The sequence below is a fragment of the Babylonia areolata genome, chromosome 32, assembly GCF_041734735.1.
Source record: "Babylonia areolata isolate BAREFJ2019XMU chromosome 32, ASM4173473v1, whole genome shotgun sequence".
Taxonomy (NCBI): Eukaryota; Metazoa; Mollusca; class Gastropoda; order Neogastropoda; family Buccinidae; genus Babylonia; species Babylonia areolata.
In genome coordinates, this window is record NC_134907.1 from 22,895,227 (window position 1) to 22,906,749 (window position 11,523).

At 43.5% G+C, this 11,523-nt stretch overlaps 1 pseudogene; it reads right to left on the reverse strand.

The window, feature by feature from the left end:
* Positions 1 to 272: 272 nt before the first annotated feature.
* Positions 273 to 3,350, reverse strand: LOC143276667 (uncharacterized; annotated as a pseudogene).
* Positions 3,351 to 11,523: the final 8,173 nt, after the last annotated feature.

Below are 11,523 nucleotides of genomic sequence, written 5' to 3' on the forward strand. Positions count from 1 at the left end.
GACTGTTAGCGTGTCAAGTTCATAGCAGAATTCAGTTGCGCACACAACCCTCGCTCGCACACCTGTACATGTTTCCCACGTCTCGCACACAGAGCCTCCAGTCGCACACTGTGTTCTCCCCCTCTCGCACAGCTCTGTTTCTCTGTCTACCCCCCACCCCCACCCCCACACACCTCGTTTCTCTCTCTCTCTCTCTCTTTCTCTCTCTCTCTCTCTCTCGCCCTCTCGCACAGCTATCTCTCCAGCACACACAACAAAAATTTTCATTTAAAAAACAAATCAATTTAATGCAAATATTGTGACATTATCCACTCATTGTGAAATTGTCAAATTGAAACAAATTGAAACAAAACTGAAACTGTCAAATTTTCACTGGCATTTTTTGTGCATCAGACTTTCACATTTTTCACAGATGTATGTCAACATCTCTCCAGCAAACACAAAAAAATGTTCATTTAAAAAACAAATCATCAATTTAATGTCAAATTTTCACTGGCTTTTTTTTTCATCAGAATTTCCAACTGAAATTTTCACTGGCTTTTTTTTTTCATCAGACTTTCCAACTGTCAAATTTCCACTGGTTTCTTTTCTTTTCATCAGACTTTCACACTTTTCACAAACATATGTCAACGCTTGAATCTCACTGAAACTCATCCCTTGCAAATTCGGATCGTCCAAACAACCAATATGGTACCATCTGCCGCAATCACAACCGATCCATTCACAAAATTCACCATCTTTCTCCCCAATACACACTTGACACACATTGTCATCAAGCACACCGTCAATGGAAATGTCACTGTCATTGTCCACACATTTGGAGGAAGTCAAACTGTCATTGTCACTTGTGTCGTCATTGCCAATGTCAGTTTGTCTTGGTGTCTTTTTCTTTTGGGACTTGGATTTACGCTTCTCCACCTTTTCCTTTTCTTTTTGTACTTTCTTTTCTTCTCGCTCTTTTTTTTTAATTTCTCTTTCTTTTCTCTTTTTCTCTTTTTCTTCTTCCATTCTTCTCTTCTTCTCTTCCCTTTCTTTTCTCCTTTTTTCTTTATCTTCTTCTATTTTTCTCTTTTTTGTCTCGACGTCAGTGACGTACTGTCTAAATGCGTCACTGCTGACCATTTTGGGGGGCTGTAAGGCAGTTTTCTTTTTGTGAGTCCAACGTGATGGAAGGGGTAGATTCTCAAATGTCCGTCCTTCTGTCTTTGATCTGTCAGTCTGTGTCGTCAGTTTTGTGTACAAATGACAAAACAGCCGCTCCTCTGGGTCATCAGATTGAAGTCCAAAAGAATGGAGGGTCCTGTAGCGTACTAATTTGTCAAGTCCAGCTTTAGCAGTCACGTCAAGCAGTCTGTCCAGATCCTCTTTTGTCGTCACATTGTCAGTCAATGAAGAAGAGGAGGAAGAAGCAACAAACGAGTTTGATGATGAAACTTGAGACGATGAGGGCAATGTTGATACTACAGGGGTAGCGGTGGCAGAAGAAATGTCAATAGATGCTGATAATGGAACAGTCACAGTTGATGTGGAAGGCAAGGGCGAAAGTGGTGGCAGAAGAGATGGGCAGATTGTGGGAGACGATAGATAATCAGGGAGATCATCAAGCATGTCTGCTGGATAATCAAAGAGATCGTCATGCATGTCTGCTGTCGCAGTCACTGTCACATCGTCATGCATGTCTGCTGTCGCAGTCACTGTCACATCGTCATGCATGTCTGCTGTCGCAGTCACTGTCACATCGTCATGCATGTCTGCTGTCGCAGTCACTGTCACATCGTCAGTCACTGACAGATCAGTCACTGTTGTGGGAGTCACTGTCGGGACGTCGGTCTCAGTTGTCCCTGTCACTGGTCCAGTGGTCTCATCTGGGCCAGTCGAGTACAGTTGACATGGTCCTAACTTTGTCATGTCTACGTGGTCAGGGTTCCATGGGCACAGTCCAGCGGCTCTAAAGCCAGAGATCATGACATCCTTTTTTATCCCACGTTCCCAAGCCTTCTTCAACACCCCTGCAAACTCTCTCTTGCCCACGGTGTCACAATTCTCCTCCTGAAACTTCAAAACCTCCTCTCTCCACACCTGTTTCAACAGTTTGAAGGTGGTCAGATCCAGTGGTTGCACCACATGGCTGGCATGGCTGGGAAGGAGATACAAAATGATGTCATGATCTCTGCAGAGCTCACTTACTGCCATTGTCAGGTGTGTCTTGTGTCCATCTGCAAACAAAACAATCGGTCTGGGGAGGTGTTGGGTTGCAGGGATAAAACCATCTTTCAGCCATGCAAAAAAATGTCCCCATCAATCCAACCATTCTTGGATTTTCCAAAATGTGCTTCTGGGAAGCCCTCCAAGGGGTTATAGGAAAACCTTTGGCCTGGGAAGATTATCAGGGGGTTGAGGACTTCCCCAGAGGCACTGCCACAGGCCAGAACGGTGATCTGCGTGTGTGTATCAGATGTCACTTGATAGACACGTTTGTCCTCCTTTCCCGTCATGACCTTGGCAAAGCCACCCCCCCAAGCTGGAAGCCACTCTCATCGCAGTTGAAGATCCTAGAGGGGTGATCCAAGACATCTCCGCCAGCCTCCTGGATCTCCTTGGCGGCTGTTCGGAACCAAGATCTCAACTTGGCCTCAGTGACAGAGGCCCTCTGTGCTCCAAGGCCTTGTGGCGTGCGTAGGGCGACATCCTTGTGGCGCTGGAGGAAAAGGGATACCCACTTCTTGCCCGGTAGGTTGTCCTTGAAGATGGTGACAGCATTCCGTTCGTTGAGAATGGACTGAACGGCTCGTTGAACTTGGCCCATGGTCCGGCCAAATCCTCTCCTCGCACACTCCTTCATCCATTCAACAAGCCGTTCCTCCTCCTTGGATGTGATGACTGTCCTCTCAACTTCATGGAATGGCTTTCTTCCTTTCAGGCGGTCCTTTAAGGTAGATGGAGGGACCCCATACAGCCTGGCTGCCTCTCGTAGCTGCTTCTTGTCCTCACAGACAGCCTTGCATGCTGCCTGCATGGACTCCTCAGTGTACTTGAGGGTCTTTGGGCGTGCTTTTGGTTGAGATGAAGCCATTTCTGACAGCAATAAATTTGACATGCTATTGTAACTTACATCGCATATGAAAAAACACAATAGATACGAAGATTCAAAAAAAAAAAAAAAAATCTCTCTCACCCCTCTCAGATCCATCTTTTTGTTTTTTTTTGTTTTTTTTGTTTGTTGTTTTTATTTTCATTCATTGCTACTGCCAATGTCATTGTTTCATATCATAAGATGTAATATTTGAATAACAATATCTTCTGTCAACACATTTTGTGTTATAAAATGGAAAAAAAAAGTCTTGGGGGGAAAAAATTCCAAAATTCCATATTCAATAACAAAATACAGCTATCAGAAATTTTAATTAGGCCTAGGTTTATAACAATAATCAAATGATGCAAATGCAGACCTTACACATGTTCACATCACACACTGAATAATTAATAAAAAAAAAAAAAAAAAACTTTAATGTGTGAAAGCAGGTTACTGTGCGACTTGTGGCACTCCTGTAAAAATCCTTCCCCCCCTCTCGCACAGTCCCATTGGAAGCGGCAAGCTCAAAACACGTGGTATCCAGCAGTGCATCTAAAAATAGACTGGTTTTCCCAATCAAAATGACCGAAAACTCTTAAAATAAACCTCCTCCCAACATTCCATAGCCTTACAGGAAGTCACATGACGCGTTAGCAATAAATAGCAATGGCGGCCTTCCTGACTTACCTCTCCAATTCAGGTTGATTTTCCTCCTTGTCAGTGCAAAGAAAAGGATGGCACGTCTCGCAACTTGTTGGAAACAAACGGAAATGAGTCATTGCGCATGTGTTACGTAAATAAAATGAGGCATGTAGCTCGACAAGCCAGTAGATTTGCGCAAGTCGACGAACGCGTGCGAAAGGTGGGGGTGTGCGAGTACTGGCGACCTGACTGCTGATCCAATCTGCTGATGACATTCGTTTATGGATGAAGGTGACAATGAAAAATAAAACGCCTACTAGGACACTGAATTACATAAAGAAAATAAACCAGCGGGAAATTGATAAAATAGCAACTTTATGGCAGAAAATGGCTTATCATTGTCCTTAGAAAAAACAAATATGATGCTATTTAATACAGGATCAGGCCCAGAAAAGCTCTCCGTGTTTACAATAAATGGTACCATCATCAGATATACACAATCTATTTAATTTTTGGGAGTCTATCTTTCTTCAAAGCTTTCATGGAATTATTATATTGACTATATACTAAACAAAGCAAGAAATGGTCTAAATTTCCTTAAAATAATTTGTAAACAGCACTGGGGGCAAGATACCAAAGCGCTGATATCTCTCACTACCTCCCTCGTACGTTCACGCTTGACGTACGCTCAAGAGGTATTCTTCAGTGCTCCACTGCATTTGTTAAAGAAGCTGCAAAGCATTGATTATAAGGCTTATAAACTCACTCTAGGTGTGCCCATTCTTACATCAAATTTAGGGAATTACAGAGAAGCAGGTGTTTAATCTCTTGATGAACAAAGGAAAGCTTCAGCCGCGAAATTCGTTATCAAGTCTTTCGCATATGAAACCTTTTCAAAAGACAGCATATTAATTAGTCATGAACAAATTAGGCGATGACATAACAGTTGTTATTTATATAAAGTAAAATGCAGCAAAATATATGTATGGCTAAATTATCACTATCAGACAGACAGAACAAAAACTGTGTCAAACTGTTAATGGAACCCCCATGTATGCTTTTATCTAATTTCCCTAATCAGTTCGTTAACTGTGTACATTATGTAATGCATAAAATCTATATAACATATGTAACACATATATGTAATTCTCTGAAAATGATTTTAACACTAACAGCATACAGTTTATGACTTGACAGTTGACCGCTGCAGAGCTAAAACCTCCCAGGCAGGGAGCATTTCATGGACTGTAAAATTTGTATAAGTATGCAGCTGTTTCTGTGTAAACTTGTGTGCATGGTAACCCCCCCTCCCCTTCCCCTCTCCTACCCCACCCCACAGTACCCAGACATTATGGAAATGAATTACCTTATGACAGGTGACAAAATATCTGTTCCATTGATAACTGGCTGTGGGCCACAGACCAAGCCCTGAGAGTGAGACAGCTGGGTTTTTTTGTTGGCACTACACAAGGTGTTTTGACAGATGAAACTGGAAGTATAAAAACTGCATGTGTATGTGTTTGTAGTCTATTGTTTATAGCCTCTGTGTGTGTGTGTTTTTTGTTGTTGTTGTTTGTGTGTGTGTGTGTGTGTGTGTGTGTGTGTGTGTGTGTGTGTGTGTGACATCAGCACACACTAATTCTAACAACACCCTACAAGTGTGTGTGCATCTTGTGTGTGTGTGTGTGTGTGTGTGTGTGTGTGTGTGTTTGCATGTGTGTGTGTGTCCGCGCGTTTATGTCACACTCGCACACAATTGTTTTACTTTTATAATACGGTGTTTAATAACATATATCAATTAACTTTTCTTGAACAAATTATTGGAACAAATTAACATATCAAACGTGCACCTAGTATAAATACTTTTAAGAACCTCATAGATAAACACGAGTTATTGACAAAAGCGAAATATGACTTTGATGGATAAAATGACAGCTAGTCAACGACCTGACCAACAATGTAAAGGAACAAATCTGAAGGGGCATAAAAAGCCAAAAATGGCTAAGTTGTATAAAACAACGCCCCAAATCCTGATCCTGAAAACTGTAAACATAAGGAGACTAAATTGATGAACAAAACTTTGGAACGGACTTTGGAACGGACTTTGAAATCAACTCGCATGAGCACTTTCACATGCATGACACGAAATATTTGAGCAGTATCCACAAATTTCCCATTTTGACGGAATGAGTAACCGTGTTCACAACAATGCGTGGAGAGAAAGAAATGTGGATAATTGCTATTATTTGATTCGAATCAAAGTCGAAATGGACTTTGAACTCTTAAGAAAACTGCGCACGCCACGCAGGCCTGATAGGGATTGCTGTGGGAATGGAAAGATTTTGTTGTTTCTAAAGGGCATTAAGCTTAAAGGAAAACGATACCTTGGTCTTACTTCCGACGCAGAAGAACGCCATCTTGCGCTTGTGCTACGCAAAAGATGGCTTCTGCTGGAAAGAAGACGAAGAGCTGCTTGCCTGGCTGCCATGTCGACGAGTGCGAGACGTCTGCTCAATGGATGGTGTCACGGGAGACAACCTTTCTACTAGATCTAGTTATCTGCGCGGTTTTTTTTTGTTTTTGTTTTTTTGTTTTTGTTTTTGTTTTGTTTTGTTTTGTTGTTGTTGTTGTTGTATTTTTATCTATCTATTTATTTTTATTTATTTATTTTTTAAAATTATTATTTTTTATTTTAAAATTTATTTATTTATTTTTTTTTTATTTTATTTTATTTATTTTTTTATTTTTTTATTTTATCTATTTATTTATTTTATTTTATTTATTTATTTTATTTTATTTATTTATCTATTTATTTTTTTGTACGCTTATAGACTTTGTTCATTAGAGAAAAAAAGACAGTAATTTGCCCTTGATTAAGCCGGAAAGAGAATTCGTGGGACGTCTCTAAAAATGAAAGTTGCGAGTACTTGTGTAAATGCTTCACAATGGGTCTGGGCGAAAACGGGAGGAACGAAGTACTGTGTGTGCTGTTCGAACTTCAAAGGAAAAAAGATATCGCAACGAATACCAGCCACGAACCAATTGCAAAGAGCGTGGCGATCTCCGTGAATGTTCAGTTGTGTTTTTTTTGTATGTGGTGGTGGTGTGTGTGTGTGTGTGCGCACCCGCGTGTGCGCGCGCGCGGGCGTGTGTGTGTGTACTTGCACATGATGTGTGTGTGGAAATAAAGAAGTGTGTACTGCTCTAAAACTTGAGATATTTGGAAATCCAGTTATCCTTACAATTTCAGTCAAGAATACTTTTGTTCTCTGAATATTCTCATGCAGGAATTACAAACGTTACCATGTGAGTTGCTGTTCAAAGTAGTAAGTCAACATTTTTGGGGCACTCACAGAAATCACTCTTAAACAGACATGCGTTCAGATGTAATGACAATCTATTCATCCAAACAGTCTAATCAGTCGTTTACTTCCAAACCACTTTGTTTTCATGATAAACTGAGCAACGTCAAACGAATGAATCGAGTCCAAACGATGTCAGCCATTTTGTCTCACGTGAAACGAGCAGATCTCGTGATTGGTTGCTCCACGCACGTCTGTTGCATTTGTCGCGGGGGAATAGGACAAGTTCTATCGAAGAAACACGACGCGCGGCAACGGCGATCTTGCTGCGTGGCGCGCGACTCTTGCTGCCTGAAAACCTTGCACACTGGGCGCTGCGCGAAACTTGCTGCTTGTCGCGTGAAACTTGCTGCTTGACGCCCCATGTGCGATGGGCTTTTTTTTTTTTTTTTTTTTTTAACTGAACTCGTGGGAAGATCTCATTGAGATGAAAGGTCCTATTGAGCTATGGAAGATCTGAAGAAATCTTAGAAAATTTAGAGTACCTGTAAAAGCAGGCCTGTGCAAGACCATCACAACATCTGGATCTGGATCTGGATGCATACGTCGCAGGAGCCAATCATTAGCTATAAACGCGACGGAACAGGGAGAGCGTAAAAATAGTAGAAAAGGCCACCACACTGACGTAACAGTCTTTCCCGTACAGGTTCAAGTCTCAATGAGTAGCCACAACAGGTATCTACAGGTTTAAAAACTGGTTAAAATCTCTTCTGCTGTCTAGATGCTTAGGAGGCAGGCGATGTTAATCTGCCAAGCGCTGATGTAAATGCGCTGGCAGAGCCTGCTCTGACGATGTCCTCCTCCAGATGGTTCCAGTCCATCACTGTCTGCACGAAGAAGGAATGTGCATACTGTTCTGTGTTTCTGATAGGTAGCTGGAAGCCATGAGTGTTTCTGACCACGCGGCGTTTGACGATGTTGAAGACTTCGAAGTCCTCATACTTGGGGGGTCGTATCCGTCTGCGGCCAGCATTCACAGGGGTCAGGAAGTTTGGGGGAGGAATGGCGGGGATGAGATCTGCAGCTGTCTTGTACATCAGGCCTAATCGTGCCTGTCTGCGACGATCAGCCAGTGGGGGAAGATTCAAATCCCGCAGCATTCAGTTTACACAACCTGGTTCTCTGGTCCTGTAGTCCTTTGTGATGAAGCGTGTTGCCTGTCTCTGTACCCTCTCCAACTTCTCGATGTCCTGTTGGTAGGATGGGTCCCACACTGTCAAGTTGCTGCATATTCCAGTCTGGATCTCACTAGTGCGATGTACGCCAGGCGCCTACACTCCTTTGGGCAATTCCGGAGATTCCGGTGTAAGAAGCTCACTGTTGATCCGGATTTTCGAGAGATGTTGGCAATATGTTGTCCCCATTTTAGGTCATCTGAGATGAGCACTCCTAGGTACTGATTTTGCTGAACCTGTTTCAGGAAGACTCCATTGAAGCTGTACATATAGGTTGACTTGCTCCAGGAGGACAGGATGTAAAATTTATGTGCATTGAAGCACATCCCCCATCTCTTGGCCCAGTCCTCAAGGTGTCTCAGGTCTTCCTGCAGGGTGATGTGGCCCTGAAGGGTGTCGATGTTGCGGTACAGTAGGCAGTCGTCCGCGAAGAGTCGTCAACATCGATCGCTTCATAGAAAGAATGACAGAGAGAGGGAGCGACCGTAAGTCTAACCTGATACACCACGGGCCATTCCTAATCAAATAATTATTGTATTGTATTGTATTGTATTGTATTGTATTACTTTTTTTTTTGTCACAACAGAGTTCTGTGTGTGAAATTCGGGCTGCTCTACCAAGGGAGAGCGTGTCGCTTCTCTGAGTGCGCCACCCATTTTAAAATATTTTTTCCTGTCTGCATTTTTTCTGAATCGAAATTGATTTTTCTACAGAATTTTGCCGGGGACCTTTTTGTTGCCGTGGTTTTTTTTTAAGCGCGCTAAGTGAATGCTGCACACGGGACCTCGGTTTATCGTCTCATCCGAATGACTAGCGTCCAAACCACCACTCAAGGTCTTATGAGGGGGACTGAGAAAACACTGGCGACTGTGCCGGGATTCGAGCCAGTGTGCTCAGATTCTCTCGTTTCCTAGGTGGACGCGTTACCTCTAGGCCATCACTCCACATTGGTACCAGGTCCCAACCAACAATGTGCAGATGTCGTCATGATAGAACAGGGTCTCTCCACAGTGGTACCAGGTCCCAACCAACAATGTGCAGATGTCGTCATGATAGAACAGGGTCTCTCCACAGTGGTACCAGGTCCCAACCAACAATGTGCAGATGTCGTCATGATAGAACAGGGTCTCTCCACAGAGGTACCAGGTCCCAACCAACACTGTGCAGATGTCATGATAGAACAGGGTCTCTCCACAGTGGTACCAGGTCCCAACCAACAATGTGCAGATGTCATGATAGAACAGGGTCTCTCCACAGAGGTACCAGGTCCCAACCAACACTGTGCAGATGTCGTCATGATAGAACAGGGTCTCTCCACAGAGGTACCAGGTCCAAACCAACAATGTGCAGATGTCATCATGATAGAGCAGAGTCTCTCCACAGTGGTACCAGGTCCCAACCAACATTGTGCAGATGTCGTCATGATAGAACAGGGTCTCTCCACAGTAGTACCAGGTAAAAACGAACAATGTGCAGATGTCGTCATGACAGAGCAGAGTCTCTCCACAGTGGTACCAGGTCCCAACCAACAATGTGCAGATGTCGTCATGATAGAGCAGAGTCTCTCCACAGTGATACCAGGTCCCAACCAACAATGTGCAGATGTCGTCATGATAGAACAGGGTCTGTCCACAGTGATACCAGGTCCCAACCAACAATGTGCAGATGTCATGATAGAACAGGGTCACTCCACAGTGGTACCAGGTCCCAACCAACAATGTGCAGATGTCATGATAGAACAGGGTCACTCCACAGTGGTACCAGGTCCAAACCAACAATGTGCAGATGTCATGATAGAACAGGGTCTCTCTACAGTGGTACCAGGTCCCAACCAACAATGTGCAGATGTCGTCATGATAGAACAGGGTCTCTCTACAGTGGTACCAGGTCCCAACCAACAATGTGCAGATGTCGTCATGATAGAACAGGGTCTCTCTACAGTGGTACCAGGTCCCAACCAACAATGTGCAGATGTCATGAGTCTCTCCACTAGGCCCACTGGGCCTTCGGAGGAGAGAACAACACGCAACACTTTCCTTCATGGCACAGATCTTTTATTACTCCTTTTGCTGCCAAACTGGCAGTGTGTGTGTGTCAGTGCGTGCGTAATGTTATAGAAGTGTGCGTGCGCGCGCTATTCGTATGTGTGTGTGTGTGTGTGCGTGCGTGCGTGCGTGCGTGTGTGTGTGTGTGCGTGCGTGCGTGCGTGTGTGTGTGTGTGTGTGTGTGTGTGTGCGTGCGTGTTTAAGTAATTGGTCGCTATATACGTACATTTCACTTAACTGCATTTTTGTGCAATTATTTTGTTTGTTTGCTTATTTGTTTGTGTTTGAAAGTGTGTGTGTGTTTCAGTAATTGGTCGCTATATATGTACCTTTTACTTAAGGGTTGTATTTTTATACATCCGGCAGCTGATTAGTTTGTTTGATTTTTGTTTTGTTTGTGTTTGTTGCCTAATTATTGTATCCCACTTACAGTTGTTAATGTTTGACACCGGCAAAGCTCATCCCACTTACGTTGTTAATGTTTGACACCGGCAAAGCTCATCCCACTTACGTTGTTAATGTTTGACACCGGCAAAGCTCATCCCACTTACGTTGTTAATGTTTGACACCGGCAACGCTCTGAACAGGCGGACTGATGAGCGTTTTGGGTTTGTGCGAAAGTCAGGCATCTCATCGCGCTTCTCTGTCTCTCTCTCTGTGTCTCTCTATCTTTTTTTTTCCAACAGGTGTTGTGTAGCGTATACTATATAGATCAGTCCGCAGCCTTTGACGTCACATCAATGAAACTAAAGCTGAACCTACATAGTTAAACTCTCGGCTGTCTGTCTGTCTGTCTGTTTGTCTGTCTGCTTCCATCTCGTGGTCTGTCTCTCCTCACCGGCACACTGACACACACAGCAAACACAAACGCGCGCGCGCACACACACACTGTGACACGCACACACAGTAATACACAGACACGCAAACACAAATGCACGCACGCACGCACGCACACACACACACACACACTGTGACACGCAGTGATGCACACACACAGTGATGCACGCACACACACACACACACACACACACCCCTCCCCCACACGCACGCGCGCGCACACGCACACATTTTTTCCAGTCTCTTTTTATTTGATTTTTATGATAATATGATACTGTAAACGATATTCAACATTCAAAACTGATTGTTCAGCCAATAAAGGCCTATTGAACTACATCCCTTTAATCTTTCTTCTTTTTCTTTTTTGCGGGCAGGCAAACATTGTGTCT